General features: G+C 44.3%; 1 long non-coding RNA gene across 1 annotated transcript; it reads left to right on the top strand.

The window, feature by feature from the left end:
- The first annotated feature begins 2164 nt into the window (after window positions 1–2164).
- Window positions 2165–24648, top strand: LOC115476365. Its single transcript, XR_003943168.1, has 4 exons — window positions 2165–2244; window positions 17023–17121; window positions 20700–20830; window positions 23992–24648. It is a non-coding gene; the product is annotated as an uncharacterized LOC115476365 (long non-coding RNA).
- The last annotated feature ends 754 nt before the right edge of the window (window positions 24649–25402 follow it).

Raw genomic sequence — 25402 nt, forward strand, 5'->3', positions numbered from 1 at the left:
CCTTTTTTTTTTACTAGTGATCTAATAAAGCATTCCACTGTTACAAGGACTTTCATTTTAATAATAAAAATATTATTTATTAAGATAAACAGCTAAGGACACATTCCCACTGAATTGAAATCAGTTGGCTGCAGTTATCTTTTATTGTCCTTCCTGGGAGCCAAATTTTGCTACCCACCTCATTTGTGGGAAATCCTACCAGTTAGTATGTCGGGTTTCTAGTCATTATTCATCCTAAGAAGTGGACACCTACATCATAATTTCAAAAGAACCTAGGAACAGAACAGAAAAAAAAAATTCATTTCAAGAAAGGTTCCTTTGCCAGGTTTCAATTATGGAATCCCTGCTGTCTTCTTCTAAACTGAAGTATTGGATTAATTCTTTGGCAAATACTACTCAAATTTTCATTTGTGATGTATTGGTGTGTTCAGTGCTGCCACATTAAATCCTTGTCATCATGAGATTGGTAAGCCAGTCCTGCTTTCCTGCTCACATTCAAATACACAGTCTATACTCATTGCCTATCAGAAGGCATTTGGAAAGGAATTGTACTAAAATCTTCTGAAAATCTGAAGTTACGTTGGCTGTTGCAAGCAGACTTTACAGTACGATTGTGCACCATTAAAAGATGGGTGATAGTATCTAGTTGGGAGTCAGACTCCACCTAAATGTAGACTAGCAGGCCGTGATAAAGCTGGCTTTTGGTATTTTTGGTATGGCAAACAGACTGTGAAATTGAAGGGTATTAAATTATCTTGCACAAAGGACTGAAAGAAACTAGTCTAAACTCAAAATACCTCCAATTGTTTATGTCTCAAGTGGGTCTTGTTGTGTCTTGAGGTACAAATTCAGGCTTTGTACTTGTCTAAACTTTTTTTTTTAACTTCCTGTTTGCCCCAAGCTCCCTTCTTATTTCTCATCTCAGAAAAAGCTGAGCTCATAAGATTGCGGTTTAGTCTGCCACTCGGAAAGTGCATCACATATGCCATATTTCAAGGACCTGAGAAGGCCACGACAGCGAGGAACTGGACTGTGTCACAGCAATGAACTCATCTTACTAAAGGGTAAAGGGTTTACAAAGATGCACTAATGTTTTAACACGCACCAACCGTTTAGATGCCCATAATATTCCTAAGGGCGCCTACACAGTTAGCGCATGCTAAAAACACTAGCATGCCTTTCCATTGTTGCACTCCTTAACGACACTTCGATTGTCTCGCATAATTCTGCACAATGTAATCCATAACCAATCTGTAACAAATTGTACTTCCATCATTCATTTCTTATTGTAAGCCACACTGAACCCGCAAAAAGGTGGGAAATTTGGGATACAAATGCAATAAATAAATAAATAAACAGGGCCCTCAGATTGCATAAAATCATAGTTTTTGTGTTGAATGCGGATATTATGATACATATCTCCATGGAAAGTACTCGGGATCAGAGGCGTAGCTAGGTGGGTCGCCAGGGGAGCAACCACTTCTCCAAATGGACTTCCGACTGCACTAGCACATATTTTTCACAAGATCTGTCATGTTTAAAATATTGCGCAGCTGCCGTTGGCAGTCCTCTCTCCTCTCCCTCCGCGCCCTAACCTGGCTACGCTTCTGCTCGGGATTGCTTCAGCAGGAACTCATTTTGCAGTCCTTTTGAGGTCTCGGGCCTGGTGCTACTAGTGGTGGCATGCAAGAGGCTAGGGCCTGTCTTCATTGAATTATTAAAAACTCAAGTTATTTGTTGACGCATACAGATAGGAGCAATTTGTTTTATAATGTTTCATTAATGAAGAACAGTTTTATTGTTTGTGATGCTCTTGAGTATGTGTTGTGGTACAATTTGTATCTATGTTTTATTATGTACGGTTGCTTGTAAACCACCTAGAAATTAGGTGGAGTATACATTTTTAAAATAAATACATTTCCACAGGGCTTTGAAAGGAAAGTGCTGTTGAAATTGTTTCTCTCTCCCCCTTTCCTGAATTCCATTCCCCCTGTTTCTCTCTCTCTCTCTCTGATGGCTCTGTGAACTCTTTCCTTGAGTTCCTAGGACAAGAGAACTCATTTTGTTTCCATATTAACCCTGTGAAGATGGGAAGCAGCCAAAGTGCAAAGTCTGTGCCTCTGAACATCTGGGAACCTGCCATCTAATGCAGACAAAGGACAGAAGAAATAGCACTGCTGAAAACAGCAAGGTGCCACTTTTGCTCAAAGCAGGAAGCAGGGATATTTCCAATAGAAATAAAAGGTAAATATTCGGCCGGTGGCGGTCAGCATATTTTTGGCTACCACTGGTGTTATGCCCACATATTCAATGCTCGGCCATATCTGGGCATCAGCATTGAACATCTGGGTATGTATGATCAGCTATCACTTATCTAGTTATGTGCAATATGTAGTATACAAGTTAAACCGGACAGATAGGACTGTGTTTTATGCTGAATACCAAGAGAAAGTCCAAGGAGTAGGGTAGATAGGCTCTTCCAAAAAACCAAGGGAGACGTTAGTTCAAAAGATGATCTTTATTAGAACAACTCAAAAGACTTGACACAGCTGCTGTGTTTCGACGTGAAGACGCCTGCTTCAGGAGTCTTGTGATGTTCGTTTTGCTGACAGAAGTCACTAGCGTGACTACAGACTCCAGATCTACTTTGTTCATTTAAAGTTGCATGTTGTCTTGGAAATGTCACCTACCTTTGCACAATGCCTGGCTAACTCCCGTGGTTGACGCTGAGCCTGGACACTTCTGGTGACTAGCATTGAATATCCGTTTTAGTTTTGGCCAGTTCAAACTTAACCAGCCAAACTGATATTCAGTGCTGGCCAGTTTAAGTTTGAACCGGCCAAAGATAGGCCTGGTATTCATGCGGCCAAATATGGCCACCGAACTTGTGCAATATAACTGGCTATCTTCTAGCCACTAACTGCAAATTTTCAGTGGATCATGGTCAGCCATGTCCCACTGAAAATTCGTGGATAGCCAATTATGTTGTATAGCCACGGTGTATAGCCGATTATGGTGACAATCCTGGCCAGTTAAATGCTTTTGAATATTGGGGGGGGGGGGGGACAATGTGGTTTTTAACAGGCAGGAGAGGCTCCTACCCACTTAAACCATGAAAGCAGGCCGGCCACTGAATATTGGGCAGTTCCACTGAATATTGACTCTGACCATTGTGGCACTGTCCAGATAGTGCCGGGGCAGTCTGGGTGCGAAGCTTGGGCAGAGCCGGCAGCTTAACCAGTTGGCAGTGATGTTCAGGCCGCTAAACAATTAAGGGGTCCTTTTACGAAGCTGCAGCAAAAGGGGGCCTGTGCTGGCATTGGCGTGTGTTTTTGACGCACGTCAAGGCCCCCTTTTACTGCAGTGGTTGAAAGGCAGGTCTTTCTTTTTTTTTTTTTTAAGAAATGGCCATATGGCAAGTGAAGCACTTGCCACCACCCATTGAGGTGGCGGAAAGGGCTCCTGGGCTAACCTGGCAGTAACTGGGCAGCGTGTGGCACTGCCAGATTACCTCTCATCCTTCATTTCTAGAAACCTTTGTTTAAATATTTTTTTTAATGCTGTGACTCATGTGACTAACGTGATAATTTACAACTTATATTTAGTGAGTGCTCAGTAAAACTTATGTTGCTGAGACTGGACTACTGAGAAGCAATATACGACTCCAATATCATTTGAATCTTTTAAGTTCATTGGTTTACTACATCACAGCAGGGGCGTAGCCAGACTTCGATGGGAGGGGGATCCAGAGCCCGAGGTGAGGGGGCACATTTTAGCTCCCCCCCCGGTGCCGCTGACTCCCCCCGCCACTGCCGACCCCCCCCCCCCCATTGCTGACCTGCCACCACCTTTCATGACCTCCCGCCCTCTCAACTTCCCCCCTCCCGCTGTGAACCCTCCCCCGCCACTGCCTACCTTTGCTTTTGCTGGCGGGGGACCCCAATCCCCGCCAGCCGACGTCCTCTTCATCCTGCAGTCAGTGCAGGATGTCAGCATGCAACAGAATGAAGACTTTTTTGCACTGACTGCAGCACGAAGAGGACGTCGGCTGGCGGGGATTGGGGTCCCCCGCCAGCAAAAGCAAAGGTAGGCAGTGGCGGGGGAGGGTTTGTGGGGGGGGGTGTTGAGAGGGTTGTCGGGAGGGGGGTCCAGGACGAAATCTACAGGGGCCCAGGCCCCCTCAGGCCCCACGTAGCTACGCCACTGCACCACAGTTTATTAGCTTTACATAAGAAGGTAGGGAGGGCTGAGGGTGCAATGATGTTGGAGTCGTATGTTGCTTCTCAGTAGTCCAGCCTCAGCAACATAAGTTTTACTGAGCACTCACTAAATATAAGTTGTAAATTATCACGTTAGTCACATGAGTCACAGCATTAAAAAAAAATTAAAAAAATATTTAAACAACGGTTTCTAGAAATAAAGCATGAGAGCATAACGTTGAAACCAGGAAATTGTGATACCCCATTGGTACATTAGTGACTGCCAGATTACCGCCAGACATACACTTGCACTACAAAAATACAATTTTTTTGTGGCGCTGGGGGGGGGGGGGGGGGGTAGGAGCTACCACCGGGCTACTGCGGTAGCCCGGCGGTACTTCCAGTTTAGTGAGCGGTAAGCCCGCATTGGGCTTGCTGTCGCTATTAAAAGACCCCCTAAGTAAGTTCATAAAGCCAGGACTGCGAAATGGCTGTCCTAGCTTTATCTACTAGGCATTGGTCTGAATATCAGCTGGTGCCTGGATAACTTCCAGGAGACGGCACTCATCCAGTTATTCAGCGCCGGTACCCGGACATGGCCCTGCATTGACTATCCAAGCTTAATTCAGCCCACGGCTGTCAGAAGTTTAAAAACTGCTGACCACCCTGGACTGAATTCCAGGCCCAATAATTAAAATAAAATGAATGTGATTCATTGATACAGCATTAAGTCAGCCAGGGTCCAGGACCTGCTGTAAATGGTTAGTAACAGAAATGAGCCTGTCTATCTGATGTGGCATTGATGACTAAAGATCAGGGGATTGAACAGCTTAGCTGTCAGCATTGTGTGGTTTTATTTCAGAACAATGACAACCTTTCATAACATTTAATGGTTCTTTTAGGACTGGGAATAAATTTTTGTTAGGCACGAACTAGTCATGTCCTGTGCTAAGGCTGACATTAGAATCCACCTCTTGGCTTCAGATCTCAAAGATGTATGGAATAAAATCTAATTTTAAGAGAACGCTAAAAACACATCTCGTAATCTCCTTATAATCCTGAAAAATCAAGCAATAAACTGACCTGGAGATTATTTATTCTTTACTGGGTACTCTGCACTAGGCTTCAACCAGAGTATGAATTTTGCACCACTGACCCCTAATTCTATACAGTGTGCCAAAAGTTAGGGGCCAATTAGGCACCTTTTGGTGCTTAAATCGAAGATTAATGGAAGTCAAGCGCCAAAACAGGGATGAAACAGCAGTTAGATGCCCTAGTACACAGGCACTATCCTATAACTCGGAGCCTAAATGTTCTAGTACCCACCGCGTGAAACCTTTTTCCCCGAGGGAAATATTTTGTAACCTAGTACAGTCCATGCAGGGCCGTGCCTAGGGTCTCTGGCGCCCCCCTGCAGACTATCAGTTGGCGCCCCCCCCCCCCGTGAAAATGATCACGCCCCCCCCATGAAAATGATCGCTCACCACTTGCCACACTGAAAGGAATTGTCAGCAATATTCTTAGAAACAAATTGCTATACATTGCAAAATAAGATAGCAGATGTAAATTCTCAAAGTGGACATATTCCAAACGCTAAAATGAAAATAAAATAATTTTTTTCTACCTTTGTTGTCTGGTGACTTTCTTTTTTCAATCATGCTGGTCCAGTATCTGATTCTGCTGCTATATGTCCTCTTAACTCCATTTCCAGGGCTTCCTTTCCATTTATTTCTTTACTTTTCTCCTTTCTTCTTCATTTCTTGCTCTATATCCATTTCCAGCAATTTCTCCTCTCTCCCTGGGTCCTGCCCTCCCATCCATGTCCATTCTTGTCCCTCTCTGCCCTTCCCTCCTCCATCCATAGCCAGCAAGCCTCCTCTCTCCCCTCCCCTCCATTTCCAGCAATTTGTCCTCTCCCTGGGCCCCCATGTCCATCCTTGTCCCTCTCTGCCCTTCCCTCCTCCATCCATAGCCAGCAAGCCTCCTCTCTCCCCTCCCCTCCATTTCCAGCAATTTGTCCTCTCCCTGGGCCCCCATGTCCATCCTTGTCCCTCTCTGCCCTTCCCTCCTCCATCCATAGCCAGCAAGCCTCCTCTATCCCCTCCCCTCCATTTCCAGCAATTTGTCCTCTCCCTGGGCCCCCATGTCCATCCTTGTCCCTCTCTGCCCTTCCCTCCTCCATCCATAGCCAGCAATCCTCTCTCCCCTCCCCTTCCAGCAATTTGTCCTCTCCCTGGGCCCTGCCCTCCCATCCATGCCTCTCTGCCCTTCCCTCCGCACCCTGGGGCCTTTAAATCTTTTACTTCCGGTCGCAGCAGCGTCAGTGAAAGCGGAGCGCTGCCGACGTCTCCCTTCCCTTTGCGCTCTTGGTTCCCTCAGTGTCCGCCTTCTTCTGATGTCAGAAGAAGGCGGGACACTGAGGGAACCAACGAGTGCAAGGGAAGGGAGACGTCGGCAGCAGTGGCGTAGCTAGGGTAGTTGACACCCGGGGCCGGTCATTGTTTAACCCCCCCCCCCCCCCCAAATCCAGTACTAGGCATACCGAGAATACAAAACACTCACGACCTATAGAGCAATTTTACCATACCATAAGCAGTCGTTTCTACGAGTCACACAAGAAAAAGGAAAGCATCTTAAACACTACAGTGAGCACTAGAACATCAATTCACCTATTGTAAAACGAAACCAGACAGAATAGTACAGATCGTAGATCCTGCACAGTCAATGCCAACTGAAAGCCATGTCTTTTTCAAACACAGATACACCCTAATCCACTATAGGATAAGTAATCATAAACTTTCTATTTAGACAAAAATTAAACTGAACCGATGCCAGACTCTGCATACAATGCAACACCACAGAAACAGAAAATGTCCCCTAGTACTGTGCAAAATATAAAGACAGCAGATGTAAATTTGAAAAAACTAACAAATACCAATCACCACTTTACAAATTAACAAATAGAAATAAAACATATACAGAAAATAAAATAATACCATTTTATTGGACTAATACATTTAGCTTCCAGAGGCCAAAATCTCCTTCCTCAGGTCAATACAGTATAGTGCTGTTACAGTATCCTATCCTGATCTGAGGAAGGGGGTTTTGTTCTCTGAAAGTTAAGTCAAAATGTATTAAAATTAGTCCAATAAAAAGATTACCTTATTTACATGTTCTATTTATAAACATTTATTAACACAGCTAAAATACTATATCCTAAAGCAAAATAATAAAAATATATATTTACAGTTTGTTGTCTTTGGTTTCTGCTTTCCTTATCTTCTTTTCACCGCCTTCCTTCCATCCAGCATCTGTCTTCGCTCTCTCTCTGCTCTCCAGTGTCTACCCTCTCTAATGTTCCTTCCATCCATATCTGCCCTCTATTTCTGCTCCTTCCATCCACCATCTGCCCCAGTCTGCCATCTCTCTCGCCCCCTTCCATCCACCATCTGCCCTCTCTCTCTCCTTTCCCTCTAGCATTTGCCCTCTATCTCTGCCCCCTTCCATCCACTGTCTGCTCTTTCACTCCCTTCTATCCACTGTCTGCCCTTTCTCTCTGCTCCTTCGATTCACCATTTGCCCTCTCTCTTTCCCCCTCCCATCCATTCAGGGTCTGCCCTCCCTCTCACTCCCCATTCCATCCAGGATCTATCCCCCCTCTCTCACTGCCCCCTCTTTTCGGCTCCCAGTTCCCATCCACCCCTGCCCCTAGTTCCAGATCCATTGATTCTCCCATCCACCCCTGCCCCAGGCATGACCCCATTCTCCCTCCTGCTCACTTTTCAGACCCCAGTTCCAGCTCCATGCCCCTTCTCCCATCTGTCTCCCACCCAGTCCCTTCTGCCCATCCGAGTCCCCCTCACCCCATCTGTCTCCCACCCAGTCCCTTCTGCTATCCAAGTGCCCCCCACCCTCACCCCATCTGTCTCCCACCCAGTCCCTTCTGCCCATCCGAGTCCCCCTCACCCCATCTGCCTCCCACCCAGTCCCTTCTGCTATCCAAGTGCCCCCCACCCTCACCCCATCTGTCTCCCACCCAGTCCCTTCTGCCCATCCGAGTCCCCCTCACCCCATCTGGCTCCCACCCAGTCCCTTCTGCTATCCAAGTGCCCCCCACCCTCACCCACCCTCACCCCATCTGTCTCCCACCCAGTCCCTTCTGCCCATCCGAGTCCCCCTCACCCCATCTGGCTCCCACCCAGTCCCTTCTGCTATCCAAGTGCCCCCCACCCTCACCCCATCTGTCTCCCACCCAGTCCCTTCTGCTATCCAAGTGCCCCCCACCCTCACCCCATCTGTCTCCCACCCAGTCCCTTCTGCCCATCCGAGTCCCCCTCACCCCATCTGTCTCCCACCCAGTCCCTTCTGCTATCCAAGTGCCCCCCACCCTCACCCCATCTGTCTCCCACCCAGTCCCTTCTGCCCATCCGAGTCCCCCTCACCCCATCTGTCTCCCACCCAGTCCCTTCTGCTATCCGAGTCCTCCCCCACCTTCACGGTCACCCCATCTGTCCCCCACCCTCACCCTGCCTCGTCTTCTCCCTGCCATCCGTCTTTAAAAAGAAATTGTTTGCCGACGAGATAGCGAGCGCAGCACCTCGTGTGGAAGTAAAAGAAGCGAATCCGATCATCTCATTGGGCCTTCCTTCACTGTCCCGCCCTAGAGGAAATAGGAAGTTGCGTCAGAGGAGGGCGGGACAGTGAGGGAAGGCCCAATGAGATGATCGGATCCGCTTCCTTTACTTCCACACGAGGTGCTGCGCTCACTATCGCGTCGGCAAATAAATTTAAAGGGCTGGTGCGGTGGGGGGGGGGGGTGCCAGGATGAAGAGCAGTGGGAGCGGCGGCACCCCCCTTTCTGGTGACACCCGGGCCGACCAAAAAATTTAAAGGCCTCGGCGGGGCGAGGGTAAGCACCGCGGCGGCGCCCTCCAGAGGTGGGCGCCCCCCTGCGGCGCTTACCTCGCTTACCGCATCGGCACGGCCCTGAGTCCATGGTACTAAGCCACGCAGACTACTGTAATGGAATCCATGCGGGATGCAAAGATCAAATCTAAAAAAACTTCAGACTGCCCAAAACACAGCAGCCAGGCTTATATTTGGAAAAACACGTTTTGACAGCGCCAAACCACTCCGAGAAAAACAGCATTGACTACCAATCAAAGAACGTATCACCTTCAAAATCTGCACGACTGTACATAAAATTATTTACGGTGAAGCACCTGGATACATGATAGACTTTATTGACCTGCCAACTAGAAACACCACAAAACCTCCACTACCCAAGCAACAAAGGACTCAAATACAAATCCACTTATGAATCCAGCTTTTCCTACTTAAGCGCATAACTATGGAACACACTGCCAAAAATAGTAAAAACTATACCAGACCACCTTAAATTCTGGAAAGCACTAAAAACAGACCTGTTCAAAAGAGCATACACCACCGACCCAACATAAAAATACATGGACACCTGCGACATGATGTAACGAAAGAACGTAATGGACATTACCTGACTCCCCCCTCCCTCCCTCCCTAAATTCCCCCCAATTGTACCTACCATACATGTACCTTATCTACCACAATATCACCTTGTATTCATTCACACCAAGTATTTGTTCAGACCGGAATCGGCTAATGCCGTTAACGGTAATATTTAAGCCACATTGAGCCTGCAAAAAGGTGGGGAAATGTGGGCTACAAATGCAACAAATAAATAAATAAATAGTACATAACTGGAAAGAAGGAGGGTCATGGGCGTTCTATTTGAGTGTGCGTTTTATTGAATACTGCACCCATTTACACCTGCCATAGAATAAGTAAGTGGGGGTGCCTAATTGCTGATTTATGCTAGTATTTTATAACAGATTAGGCACGTACATTTTCTGATGTAGAATACTATCTTAGCACCTAGATTTTGGATGATAACTTAGCGCCCTTTATAGAATTATCTACCTGATGTTCTGACATGAAGATAGAGAAATTATGACTCCTAAGGAGCCCTTTTACTAAGGTGCATAGGTGCCTACGCATGCACAATGTACGTTGATTTGGAACTACCGCCTGGCTACCGTGTGGCCCGGGTGGTAATTCCAGTTTTTACGCACGTTCAAAAATATTTTTTTATTTTCGAACCTGGCGGTAATCAGCAGTGTATGCGCGTTGACGATTACCGCTAAGTGAATGGGTGGTGGTAAGGTCTCAGACACAAAATGGATGCGCGCGCCAATTTTAATTTTGCCGCACATCCATTTTCAGCCAAAAAGGCATTTTTTTACAGGGGCGCTGAAAAATGGATCTGCACACGTCCAAAACATGTGGCTACACTAGCACAGAGCATTTTTCAGCGCTCCTTAGTAAAAGTACCCCAAAGTGACTTTGGACACTTGTGGAGTTATTTTACCATTAACCTGGGTTATTAGTAACTAGGTCTCACTGCATAAAATGGAACCCATGCTAAAATAGCATGAGTTAGTGGTAAAATAACATGTTTTAAGGGTAGTTCAGGTTGATAACTTTCCCATGAAGAGTTTCAGCTTCTGGTAACCAGGTTTGATATTGTGATGTCATAATGCCTCATTCCTCCAATGCCTAAAAGCCAACCTCATCAGTGATATCACAATGGCTTCATTGCCCTATACATGGCTCTCTGTTATTACATATAGCAGTGATTTGATTTTCTACAGACATTTCTTATTGCTTTAATTAAGGGAGTACATTATCAATGTGGCCTGGTTACAATTAAGGTGTGTTAATTTACTATTATCTTGGTTTCTAGTGACTAGGTCTCATTGCATAAAATGGGACCAATGCTACAATAGCTTGTTAGTGGTAAAATAACCCATCTTAACAGTAGCCCACATTGATAACTCCCCTCCTTAGGGTGTGCAGCAGGGGCGTAGCTAGGTGGGGCCATGGGGGCATGGACCCCTACAGATTTAGTCCGAGCCCCCTCCACTTTCGACCCCCCCCACTGACCCTCCCTCGCCACTTAAAGGAATGTGCAGGATGTGCTGGATGTCAGGACTCACAGCACAGACCAGCTAAGTGAGCGAACGCACCGGAGGCCGGCGCTGAAGAAGACTAAAGCTGGCGGGGGTAGCAAAGGTACTTTGCGGCGGCAGTGGGGGGAGGGGGTCGAAAGTGGTGGGGGAGGGATGTCATCGTCGTCGGTGGTGGTGGGGTCGGCGGCTGGGGGATGCAGGCTAAAATGTACCCCCCACACACACACATTGGGCTCTGGACCCCCCTCCCGCCAAGATCTGGCTACACCCCTGGTGTGAAGATTCTGCAGAAGGAACTATTTTTGATGTGCCAATGAATCTGTACTATACTGCTGAACACAGAGTACGGAACGCCCACCTTGGTGCACACATGCTGAATCTCGAAATCCAGACATCCCACTTTACCTGCAGGAGGCAACTCTGCAAACTTCCTGCAATCTCTTTGATTTAATGTGCAGTTCACAAGAAATCTCTGCCCTGTCTACTTATCCAGCCATGGAGGACATGAATGTCCTGTCTTTGAGTGATAATCAGTGAGAAAAATGAAAATGTCAGAGCTTGTGTTAAATTAACAGCTTTCTTTCCTTCGGTGCCAGTCTGAGTTTGGCTGGAATTCTTTCTGCTCATTTGTTGCTAGGCTGGGTCAGTGAAATAAGTGAGTTGACCCGCAGCTCAGTCTACTAGATGCCCCAAGATACCCTTCTTACAGCATAAATGGGCTTAGTCTCCCATAAATGTGGTTTTACATATTTTCAAGAATTCTTTGTCGGCAAACAGTGACTTGGTTGTTACTGTCCCAACAAGCTTCTCAGACCATTTCCATTGCTCTTCTATTTGAAGTATCCACGCTCATCACATTTGATTTCATTCCAGGCACTTTTCCCTGAATGCTGTTTCATTTTGAAAAAAACCTCAAGCTTCTTTTGTTACATTTTCATTATGTTTCAAAATAAATTCACTTCTCTACAGGCTCTAAATTTCAGGCTATTACATACATCACCTTTTGGCTCCTTATAAAACCCCCAGAACTCTTCTATTTAAAGGCTCTTTTAATATATTTTAAGCAAATAAGCAAACTCTCTTTTCCCAGAGTATGGAGTAGTTGATTGCTATTGCTCTGAGAGAAGACTATAATCAAGGTAAGTAGGACTGGAGGGTTTAATTGCCAGCCTGACTCCAAGCCATCTCGAGGCATGGATCCCATTCCTATTTTGGTTTTCTAACTCTTATTTCCAGTGCCTTCTGTTGCTTGTTATTTTACGAATATCTCTGGGACAGAAATTATAAAACCATAAGTGGATCAATTCAATGTGTGTCACCACAAGCTGAAGTGAGTTCTCATAGTAACATAGTAAATGACGGCAGATAAAGATCTGAATGGTCCATCCAATCTGCCCAACAAGATAAACTCATTTTACATGATACGTGCTACTTTAAATGTATACTCGAGTTTGATTTGTCCCTGCCTTTCTCAGGGCACAGACTTTAAAAGTCCGCCCAGCACTGTTCCTGTACTAAAAGTTCTGAAGCTAACATCGAAGCCCCTTAAAATTTACAGTCCAGCCCATCCATATCTATTCAGCCACGATCGGGCGCAGACCTTAGAAGTTTGCCAAGCATTGGTTTTACTCTCCAATTACTGGCGTCACGAACCAATCTCCGCTAAGATTCCGTAGATCTATTCCTTCTACACAGGATTCCTTTGTGTTTATCCCATGCATGTTTGAATTCCACAAATGTTTTCATCTCCACCACCTCCTGTGGGAGGGCATTCCACATATCTACCACCCTTTCCGTGAAGAAATACTTCCTGACATTACTCCTGAGTTTGCCCCCCTCCAACCTCAATTCATGTCCTCTAGTTCTACCACCTTCCCGTCTCCAGAACAGGTTCATTTGCGGATTAATACCTTTCAAATATTTGAATGTCTGTATCATGTCACCTCTGTTTCTCCTTTCCTCCAAGGTACACATGTTCAGGTCGGCAAGTATCTACTTGTATGGTTTGCAATGCAAATCCCAAACCATTTTTGTAGATTTTCTTTGCACCACTTCCAGTCTTTTTACATCTTTACCAAGATATGGTCTCCAAAACTGAACACAATACTTCAAGTGGGGCCTCTCCAACGACTTGTAGAGGGGCATCAACACCTTCTTTCTTCTGCTGTTTATACCCCTCTCTATGCAGCCTAGCATCCTTCTGGCCATGGCCGTTGCCTTGTCACATTGTTTCTTCACCTTCAGATCCTCAGACACCAACACCCCAAGGTCTCTCTCCTGAGTCGAGCTTACTAAACTCTCACCTCCTATCTCTCTTTTGGGGTTTCTGCACCCCAAATGCATCACTCTGCATTTCTTGACATTAAATTTTAACTAGTGATACAATCCAGAAACCATACGCAATTACTAATTTTGTTGTTTTTTTTAAATATGCATGTAGTGCTCAGTAACTGGGCCTGCCATACCAAACTGACTGGCAGTTCTATCATGTGTCATGCCCAACCAGCCATCATCGCACCAATACCTCCTCTCTATCCTTAGTGTCCAGATAAGTATAGCTTGCAGAAGAACTCCCGTGCAACAGAGTGCACGCCACAAATTATAAATACTGAGTTCACTACTTATATCGAGATGGCTGTTGGTTCCTTGTTGTTCCTAGTTGTTCGGCGGCTGCCCCGTGTCATCCGTGATATATAGTGCAGTAAAAAGTGCCACAAGTGCTGTTCCCTTAGTCCATTGGTTCCTTACATGCTGGCATGTTTCGCTAAAATGCGTCTTCAGGGGAATGCTAATCTGTGGCGGGAACTGCCCAGCTCAACCTTCCAACTGGCAGACACACCAGTGCACACCGGTGCATGCGCAGAACCAACAGCCATATCGATATAAGATAAGTAGTGAACTCAGTATTTATAATTCTATTAATAAGCAACTCAGTCCTGGTGCCCCAATGTCATATGCTTAGCACCAATTCTATAACAGCATCTTTGCTGCACGATTCTGTTACAGAATACTAGCATACGGTTGGCATTGGTACTCCCATACGTAGGCATGTCTTCTTACGCCATGTCAATGGCAGGCATAAGTTGGCATGCCTAGTTGCACCAAGTGATGCATATGGTTTATAATATTCCATAAACTCTGCGGTTGATATTCGGCCAACTGTACTCAGCATTTTGCTGACCACTGCTTGAATTACATCTGGAAATTCAATGCTGGGCCATGTCTAAGCTTTGGCATTGTATTTCCGGGTTTACAGAGCTGGCAATAACCATAACTGGTTAAGGGGCCAAGTTACTAAGGTGCGCCTAAAAGTGGGTTGCTCTGGCGTAGGTGTGTGTTATGGATGGGTGCTGGTCCATTTCCTCAACGCGCCTGAAAAAAAAGATATTTGTTTTGTGCTGGAAAATGGACGTGTGGCAAACTTAAAACCAGTGCATGTCCATTTTCAGACTGAGACCTTACCACCACCCGTTGACTTAGCGGTAAGGTCTCATGCGCTAACTGAGCGGTAAGCGTTCAACGTGCATCAACTGCCAATTACTGCCGGGTAAGTGCCACACGGTGAAAAATAGAAAATATTTTCTACCGTGTGTTTTGGGCACATGCCAAAAATGGGATTACCACCTGGGGCGTGCGGTAGCCAGACGAAAGTGCCAATTTGACGCGTGTTGGACGCGCGTAGGCATCAATGTGCCATAATAAAAGGGCCCCTTAGTGTGATATTCAGCACTTAACCAGGTATGGTGAAAAGCATAAAGATAGGAATGACTTTTATGCAGTCCTATTTATAAGGTTACCTTATCAGCACTTAAATGACTCTCAAAATGGCCAGTTTTGATTTAAGCACTAAATGGACATTTTCAGTTGCACTAACCAGTTAAGTGCCACTGAATATGACCAGTTAGTGATTTACTACTACTACTACTACTATTAAACATTTCTATAGCGCTACTAGACTTACGCAGCGCTGTACAAATTAACATGAAAAGACAGTCCCTGCTCAACAGAGCTTACAATCTAAATTGGACAGGCGAACAGACAGCTAGGGGTGGGGAAATTGCAGTGGTAGGGGTGATAAGTGAGGGTGTTGAGTAAGAGATTCATGGTTAGGAGTCGAAAGCAGTAGCAAAGAGGTGGGCTTTAAGCCTAGACTTGAAGACAGCCAGAGACTTAACCAGCCAGATTTAACCAGAGATTTAACCAGCCAGGAGCCATTTCTGGATGGTTAAATCATTTTGAATATCAACCCCTACTTGCATAACTGAGAGACACATCCATGGCTTGCCCATGACCCACCCATGTGTACCCCCCCCCCCTTCCAGTTAGTCACTAATAGGGGCATAATCGAAAGAATTACCCTTCAAATATGCGAAGATATAGTCCTCCACATTACCAGTTTCAGTTGTGTCATTGGTGTTTGAGGTCATGTGGCCACAAAGAGTTATTTATATGAGCTAAACAAAGACAAAAGAAACCCAGTGACTTCCTTTTTCAGTATACTAAGCCTACATTAAGGCTTAGCACATCTTAGTAAAAGGACTCCTAAGGGGGTCTTTTACCAAGCCACGGTAGCATTTTCAGCTCACAGCCGAAATCAGCTGTAAATGCCAAGACGCTACCACGAGCTAAAAATGCTACCGCAGCTTAGTAAAAGACACGGTAAGTTTGTTGTGTGAATTTCTGTGTAATCTTGTTTTCCGATGCGGGCACGCACCCTAGATGTCATGCCCTCCAAACCAATGAAATGTGTTCCATTCTACTTCCTTTCATTTCTGTTTTGACCCAGGCACTTTATTCTGCCCGCTTTCTCCTAGCATTGTATTTATTTCACTCCTTTGCTGCAACCTAATTGTCTCTTCTGTCTGGAAGCTTCAGTTGTCTTATGTAAGGGAAAGGAGCAGTGCTCCAGTCACTGTTTCTATTTGCCAATTTCTGCTTTAGAAAGTCAGTAGCACTAAGTCATTTAAATTTCAAAGCTCATAAGACTTCTTAGGGATTGACGCAGCAGGCCAAAAATGATTAATGGAGGGCAGCCAGCGTGAGTCAGTTCACATCTGCAAATTTCAGCACAAAGATTTCTTACTTATTAGCAAAATTCATCAGGCAGCAAAGGGGGGTGAAAAGAGAGATTTTCCAAAACGTTACACTTCTAGAGTTGAAGCCAATGCTAAGGGTGACATTTGTACAAGCTGCCAATGGACTTGGCCTTATAGTCCGTAAATGAAAGACAGGTGAGACAGGTCCTAGCTGTTGGTTACCTGATGTTATATTTTCTCTTTCAGTTTCATGAATATGATTTATATATTGCAGTAAGCTGTTGGGTTGCCCTTTAGAGAAGGAAAAGGACTAGAAGGGATCTTTAAACCATTCCTTGATATTGTTGGATTCAACTCCTTTTATCGACTAGTGAAGGCTAAAATGAGAGTTGTTGGGAACCATCCATTGACTTGTTCATGGCATAACTAGGTGGCTACATTTTTACAGAAAAGCACACCTAGTTGGTGGCTGAACTCTTGGCAGCTTCTGGACTGGAGGGACAAAGAGAGAGACCAAGACTTGTCTAGCCTTTTGCAAGCCTCCATTCTTACTTATTATAAAAATAGATTGATCCATATTCAAGACTACTTTGAATAAACAGGATAAAGTGGGAGTTTTCACATTTTTTTCAGCTTTCCTTTGTAATCATGGCAGATTTTAATTTTATAGTGAGGAATGTGAATTGTTTGGTTGACACACGTATACCTCAATCAGATCTTAATTATGTTCAAGATTTTTTCACTTTTTCTATTTTTTCCTAATTTTTATTTTTCATTTTAAAGCTATAACATGGTACACTGGATATATTGATGAAGGGCTGTTAGTTGGAAATCTGGCAGGCTTGAACTGCAAACAAAGGAAAACCAGCTACAAATAACTCAGTAAGTTTAAGACACCAATTGGAAAAATGCCTGGTTTCTAGTTTCTAAAGACGTCCTTTGTTCCATTATTTTTGCTCTTTTACTGTAGGAAGTTCATGACCCATCAGTCAACCAAGTCTTAAAAGCAACTATTACAGGCATATTTATGTGAGAAATATGCTGTGTACTTGGCACAGGGCAAATCCTCGGTCTTCCTTTGAACCCACTGATTTCTCTTTGAGCATGTCACTCTTTAAAGAATGGCCCACTGTCCATTAAAAATAAGTTACATTGTAGTCACCACTAAAGGTTCACTGCATCTTCTCATTTTTCATTTTTAATCCATTTAAGAATAATTGTCTGATTCATGAGAAAATGGTGAGTGGGCAGCATAATTTGCCCTGTAAATACTTAACTGCTGAGTTAAGCAGGGCATTGTGTTTACATGTAAAAAAAAATTAAACTGATTAGCAAAGCAGATACGCACTGGCAGGGTTTACAGCTCTGGAGAAAAGAGCCCTGAGTGTCCAGGCAAGAACTGGGTGCAGTGCAGAACCAATTTGTAACAGACAAAGGCAAAGAGGTGTCACCCCTTGGTATTATTGTTGATTTGCACAGGTTACCAAAATGCCCCACAAAATATGAATGGCATTTTTGAATGCCAGAAATGAAAACGAATTGATAATTGCCATAGACATAAACACTGTGAGGGTGATTTGTTCTGTAAGTGGGCATCTCTTTTTAGGTGCCCCAATGCTGCACAGTGAGAGTCCAATTCTATAATGGTATCTGTGCACTTGGATTCCATTACAGAACACTAGGGCAACCTGATTTCAGGGTGCTTATAATCAAGGCACCTGAAGCGAGGACACCTAAATGCATGAAAGGCATGTGTAACTTAGGAGTTCTTTTACAAAGCTGCTGTAAAAAGTGGCCTGCGGTAGTGTGGACCAGGGGTGTAGCCAGACAGCCAATTTTGGGTGGGCCTGAGTCCAAGGTGGGTGGGCACAGAATTCATGCTCCCCCGTTCCTAGCCCCCCTCTGCTCTGATTTCCTCCGCTCTCTGCTCTTTGTCCCTCCCTCCACCTGCAAGCCCCAAATACCTGAGCAAGAAGAGATCTAAAAAACCCCGCCAGCTGAAGATTTCCTCCTGCTCAGGCAGTCAGCGCTTTTCCTAACAGCAGCCAGCAGCACTTTCCTTGAGCTGATGCCACGGCCAGCAGGCTGTGCATGCATGAAAACTAAGCATGTGCAGAGGGGCTGATGTTGGTGTCAGCTCGAGGCAAGTTCTGCCAGTTGCAGTTTGAAAGAGCACCGGCTGACTGAAGAGGAGGAAATCTTCAGCTGGTGAGGTTTGAGGATCTCTGCCAGCCAGGGCCGTGCCAAGGGTCTGTGGCGCCCCCCTGCAGATGATCAGTTGGTGCCCCCTCGCAGACGAACAGTTGCGCGCCCCCCCCCCCCCCCCCCCCGTGAAGGTGATCGCTGCCCTCCCGCTCCCTGGGCCATGTCCCAACTGCCCGCCCTCTTCTACCCCCCCCCCAAGATCCTTTTTAAATTTACCTCCGGCAGCGAATGAAGGCGCAGCACAGCGTCAGTGAAGAAGGCGGCACTCCCGACGTCTCTAGTCTTCCCTTCGCTCTATGTCCCGCCTTCTTCTGACGTCATTTCCTTGACATCAGAAGAAGGCGGAACACTGAGCGAAGGGAAGACTAGTAGAGACGTCGGGAGCGCCTCCTCCTTCACTGACGCTGCACCTTCATTCGCTGCCGGAGGTAAATTTAAAAGGGATCTTGTTGGGGGGGGGGAGAAGAGGGCGGGCAGTTGGGACATGGGAGAGGGCGAGGTAAGCATGGTGCGGCGGGGCGCCCCCAGAGGACGGCGCCCTCCTGCCGTGCTTACCCCGCTTACCGTGTTGGCACGGCCCTGCTGGCAGCCATTGGAAGAGTGCGAAAATTTTGGGTGGGCCTGAGTCCAAATAGGGTGGGCCCTGGCCCACCCAGGCCCACACATGGCTACGCCATTGGTGTGGATGGATCTTTTAGATGTGCGCTGGGCCATTTTTTTTACCATGGCTGAGAAAAATGCTATTTTTTAATGGGCTGGGAAATGAGCCTACACACTAATATTAAATCTAGTGCGCAACTATTTACGGCCTGAGCCCTTACCACTACCCACTGAGCTAACACGTTACCCATGCAGTAACCATGCAACGCGTGCCAATGTGGGCGTGCTGCTGGTTACTGCTGGGAATGCCCCCCCACCATAGAAAATAGAAAATGACTTTCTACTGCAGGATTGTGCACCAAACTCTGAATTACTGCTGGGCACACGCGCTACCCCGGTGGTAATGCTAATTGGGTGGGTGCTACCCGCGCGTTAGCCCTCCTGTGCTTTTGTAAAAGGGCCCCTTACTGTATTTTGTAAATTGGAGGTAACTGGCAGCACTGCCCATGCTCTGAACATGTGAATCCCCCCCCCCCCCCCACACACATGTCCATACAGAACAGTTGCTTTGCTGATAAGTGCGGTAAGCCTAGATTTCATGTAGCAGATTTTACACTTTGAAAAAAATATTTTTATGCAGGTCATGCACTAATATAGTCATTAGCATGCATGCTACCTTCTGGGTTTAACATGGGAGCACTTACTGCCTTCTATTTAGGAGGCTCTAGATGCTCCTGCATTAACACTGTGAAATTAGAAAAGGTTCAAAGAAGAGCGACCAAAATGATAAAGGGTATGGAACTCCTTTCATTTGAGGAAAGGCTAAAGAGATAGGACTCTTCAGCTTGGAAAAGAGATGGATGAGGGGAGATACGATTGCGGTCTACAAAATCCTGAATGGTGTAGAAAAGTACAAAGACTAGGGGACACTCAAGGATGTTACATGGAAATACTTTTACGTTCATTATTTTTATTAAATTATATATATTATACAACTCATAGAGCAATAATACAGGAAATTGAAAATGCCACATAACAAAATATTCAAAGTTACCCATAACTGAAATATATTCAACACTTTTGTCCACTATACATTAGATAAATTAGATCCAAGAAAGGAAAAGTAATATTTGACATTGTGTCTAGGAAATGTATTTATTTATTTATTTATTTATTGCATTTGTATCCCACATTTTCCCACCTCTTTGCAGGCTCAATGTGGCTTACAATATATCGTGAATAGTGGAAACATATAAGAAAGTATACATTTAGTATAATAGAGAGTCTTGGGTAACATGATAATGATAAAACATAATAGTAGATTAACAAGCAAAAAGGCAGTTCCGAATGTATGTATAGGAGTTTATATTTGTTGGTCTTTGTGGTATGCTACCCAGGTAGCCTACTCCAAGCTGTCTTACAGTGTACATCTGTGTTTAGACAATAACATTAACCTCTTCTTTAGACTGCAAAAAGTCTTCTAACAGCTTGGGGTCAAAGAATTGAAATTGTTCAGACAAATAATATAAGGCATATACAAGGAAATTTAAGTACAAAATTTGCACCTAATGCCAAAGTCCTTGGGCGCAAAACCAAAAAAGCTTTACGCCTTTTCTGTGTTTCTCTAGACTAATCTGGATAAATTCTTATTTTAGACCCCAAAAATAGAGAATCCAAATGACGAAAGGAAAGTCTCAGTACTGCATCTCGATCCATCTCCAGAGCAAAGGAAACCACCACGGCAGTTCTCTGAGTAATTACCTCTAATGAGGATTCCAAGAAAGAGGTGAGGTTCATAGCATCTCCTACTTGGGTTTGAGAAGTTCCAGGCAAAGATTTTACATTGGTTTGTAAATACTGCGCCCGAGTTATAGGAGGCAGAGAATCCCCAGCCATACCTAGTATTTCCACCAAATATTTTTTAACCATCTCTACACGTGTAATTAAAGATGATCTAGGAAAATTCGTCAGCCTCAAATTAAGCCTCCTAGATTGATTTTCTAAGTACTCTAAACGGCGAAAGGTAAAGTTTTTTTCTTTAACTGAGACTCGTCCCACAGATGCTAATTTTTGAATTTTCTCATCTAAAAGTTTCAATTCAGAGGGTTGTTGAGCAGTTGTCTGTGCCTGGATAATGGCTGCTTCAGACAATACCTTAATTTCACTAGTGTTTTTAGTTATCAATACTTGTAAAGAAGCTTGAATGTTAAATGTCAGATTCCAGAGTGACTCTATTGTCACTACAGCTGGTTTTTCTATAGTCCCTGAAGAAAAAACAGGAAGGGGAGCATCAATAGACTTTTTCAGAGTACTTACTATCTGTGATGGCAATACTTGTATTGCTAGTTGTTCTTCCAGCCTGGTGCTCCTAACCTTTTCTCCCAGCGTGGGCCGGTTTCCTCCCTGCACATTCAGGTCCCCTTCATTTGGAGCCTGAGCTGTCTCTTCCTGGCTGGGGGGGGGGGGCGGGGGGGGGGGGGGAGCTGCACGTTGGACAGGGCTCAAAGAAACCCCGTCGACACTGCTGGCCAATGCTGATGCGTCGGCTCTGACAGCAGGAGAAGAAACTTGCCAGGCGCTAACCCAAACTGGTCCAAGGTCATCTGATAGTGGAGTTGGGTCCCGGTGGGGGTTGAGGGATTCTCCCGCACCTTCCCTCTCCTTTTCCCCATCATCTGAGGGGACCCAGAGCCTCTGCCAACAGTGCTTCGATCAGGTAACTGGGCGCGTCTGATGCAATTCACTTTGCCGCCATCTTGGATCCGAGGGGAGAGATGGAAATACTTTTAAAACAAATGGGAGGAAATATTTTTCCACTCAATTAATAAAGCTGTGGTACTCTTTGCTGGAGGATGTGGTAACAGCGGTTAACGTATCTGAGTTTAAAAAAGGTTTGGACAAATTCCTGGAGGAAAAGTCCATATGCTATTGAGATAGTCATGGGGAAGCAATTGCTTGCCCTGGGATTGTAGTATGGAATGCTGCCATGATTTTGGTTTCTGCCATGTACTTGTGACCTGGCTTGGCCAGTGTTTAAAAAACAGGATACTGGGCTAGATGGACCATTGGTCTGATCCAATATGGGACTTCCACTCAGCTTAGAGGGAACAGTGCTCTTCGCCCATGACATACCCCCCCACCCCCCAAAAAAATACTTTAAAAAAGTATTTAGCGCATGTGACAAGAGGGAAAATACCACAAAATGCTTCAATGTGTTTTGCTCACACACTAACACTGAATTAAGGCTTAAGGGCCCCTAAGTTTGTACCTGGCACAATGAAGGGCTAAGTGACTTTCCCAAGATCACAAGGAGCAGTAGTAGGATTTGAACTGGTTATCGTCCCAGTGTCCTATCCACTAGGCTACTCTTCCATTCCTAGTCTATGGATGCTATTTTGGAATCCTCATGTGTAATCTACCTGCAACCTTTTCTTCTGCTGCAAACCAGGTGAAAAGCCAATCTCCAAATTTTCAAAGGGGAAAAACTCCACAGGGAGTTTATCGTTGAAAAATAGCTAGCAGCTCCCCTTAGGATTTCATGATTGCACCCAAAATGTTTTGTTAATTCAGAAGTGGTTGTGTAGAATTCAAAGGAGCACTGCTACATTGTCAGAATCTTCCTACCAAGTAATTTGCATTTGCCTAATTGGAAGACATTTATTTACCTTGCAAGAAGGAAAAAAAATGTAATAATTCCTAACCTGAATCAATATTATATAAGCACATTAAAAAAAACCAATGATGTAGAGTAATGTATGAAGTTCTAGTAGCTACATTATCATGTTTCACCACTACCTTGTTACCCAAAATTCTCCTGTTATTACTAAATGTATACCTTCTCATGTAATTCCATTATTCATGATGTATTGTAAGCCACATTGAGCCTGCAAAGAGGTGGGATAATGTGGGATACAAATGCAACAAATAAATAAATACATTATTTTCAGGGAGAACTGAATTCTTTCCCATTTGTGATACTTTTAATTGAATCAGAAAACACACACAACAGGGCTGACACAAAGGATGATGCAGAATAAAAACATCCAATATACTGAAACAGTTCACATCGGAGACTTTATTCACTGTAAAATGGACTTGACATGAATCATGTTTCGGCCACCAAGGCCTTCCTCAGGACTCCCTGTGAGTTGTAAGATAGCGTCACTGCGTTCAGATTTCTTTAGTTTTTTTTTATTTTTTAGGTTCTATTGACACACCCACAAAGTTGTGTAGACGCTATCTTACAACTCACAGGGAGTCCTGAGGCAGGCCTTGGCGGCCGAAACACAATTCGTGTTGAGTCCATTTTACAGTGAGTAAAGTCTCCGATATGAATTGTTTCAGTACATTGGACGTTTTTATTCTGCATCATCCTTTGTGTCACCCCTGCTGTGTATGTTTTCTGGTGACTTTGCTGTGGAGGTTTATTTATTTATTTAGCACATTTATACCCCGCCTTTTCCCACATGTGCAGTCTCAAGGTGGCTTACAGTGTACTGATTAGGCTAGCGCCAAACCAGATGTTAAAGAAATACAATCAAAATAGATGGGATAGAAGGGACAAGGAAAAAAAAAAGAAGGGTAAGGGGAATATAGTCCAAAATAGTCCATGGAGATGTTATTCAGAAGGACTTTGGTTTAGGTGATGAGGTTGTTTGTTCTTCTGTGTTTGTCGAACTTTTAATTGAATCAATATACAGTAATAATTGTCATCCAAAATTGAGCTATGTAAACTTTCAAGCCCCAGAATGTCCCATCTTCAGAGAAACACTGATCCTGCATCTGCTTTATTGTAATATTTGTTGCATTAATTTATGATGTTATAAAGAGTTAAAGCATTCTCTCACCCTATTCCCCAACCACAGAAAATTAAAATAAATGTGAAAAGAAACAGGTCTATACTAAATTGCCACTGAGTGAGAAAGTTGTCTATATAATTTTCTCCAGAAATTCAGCATCTCTTAACTGGATACGAAGTAAGATGTGCCATGTTGGTCAGAATCAAGGATCATCAAACCCAGCATCCTGTCTGTGAGTGGCCAGTCCAGATCACTAAGAAGCCCCCAGCAAATCACCAAGGAATAAATCCATTTCTTGCAGTTCCCAGAGGTCACATTCCAAGGTCTACTTAGCTGTTTTCAATTCATCAGTTTCTAGATATGAAGGCGTTGCAGACACTCTATCACACATACCTACTAAGTCCTTGACTGGATTATTGTAATGCGATCTATGCTGGCAGTATCCTGAATAATTTGAAGAGATTGCAATCTTTCCAAAACAAAGCCTGCCAGATTTCTATGCAGGGCGAAGCGGAGGGACCGTGTTACTCTCTTATTTCAAAAGCTTCATTGGCTTCCAATACAATTCTAAATTAAATTTAAAATTCTTACACTAGCATTCAAAGCCATTGATGATGGAACTCCTGACTATCTTGCAAATCTAACAGTTCCATATGTACCGCCACATTTATTACGTTCACTTACATGATCACAGGCTGGTTCTCCTAATAGGGCCAAATCGGAATCAACGACACAGTGCTTATTTCTTTTTTGCATCTAGTCTATGGAACAATCTACCCCTTTCGCTTAGGTTTCACTTATATACACTGTCAGCTAGCACATTTGCTTATTTCCGATCTGACGAAGAAGGACAACCTTCGAAAGCTAATCAAGAAATGTATTAAGTTATGTCCAATAAAAAAGGTATCATCTTATTTTCTTTTCCATGTTTTCTTTTGTTTGATTTCTATTGATAACCTTAAGAGTGGACTAACACGGCTACCACACTCCTCTGCTTAGGTTGGAGACATCGTATAAACAATTTAGGGTTAGCTTAAAGACCCATTTTTTTCACCTGGCCATTGGGGATGCTGGGGTGCTGAACAAAGGATGATAGTGGCATTGCTAAGAGTGCTGATTGAATGTTGGTCCTAGCTGTGGTATGAGAGCATATTCTATCTTCTTGTGTGACTGTCCTTCCTTTTTATTTATTAGAGTTCTATTTTCTGTTCTCTCTATATTTAATTGTGTTCATCACCTTGATTTGGCTTTGGCCAAGATTGGTGATAAAGCAAGTTTTTGATTATACATAAACATAATTATTTATAGACTTCTTCTCTAGGAATTTCTCCAAATCTTTTTGAACCCATCTATGTTAGGCTCCTTGACCATGGTATCATGTTACACAGCTTGATTTTTCCTTGAATGAAAAAAATGATGCCTCCTATTTGTTCTGCTACCTGTTCATTTCATGGAGTGTACTCTAGTTCTGCTACAGTCATGGGATGGGGTGGAGACTAGAGGCCAACTGAATTTCGGTTTTGCTTTTGTTTTCGGATTCAACACCGAAACTGGCTCGA

The sequence above is a fragment of the Microcaecilia unicolor genome, chromosome 8 (genome assembly GCF_901765095.1).
Source record: "Microcaecilia unicolor chromosome 8, aMicUni1.1, whole genome shotgun sequence".
Classification (NCBI taxonomy): domain Eukaryota; kingdom Metazoa; phylum Chordata; class Amphibia; order Gymnophiona; family Siphonopidae; genus Microcaecilia; species Microcaecilia unicolor.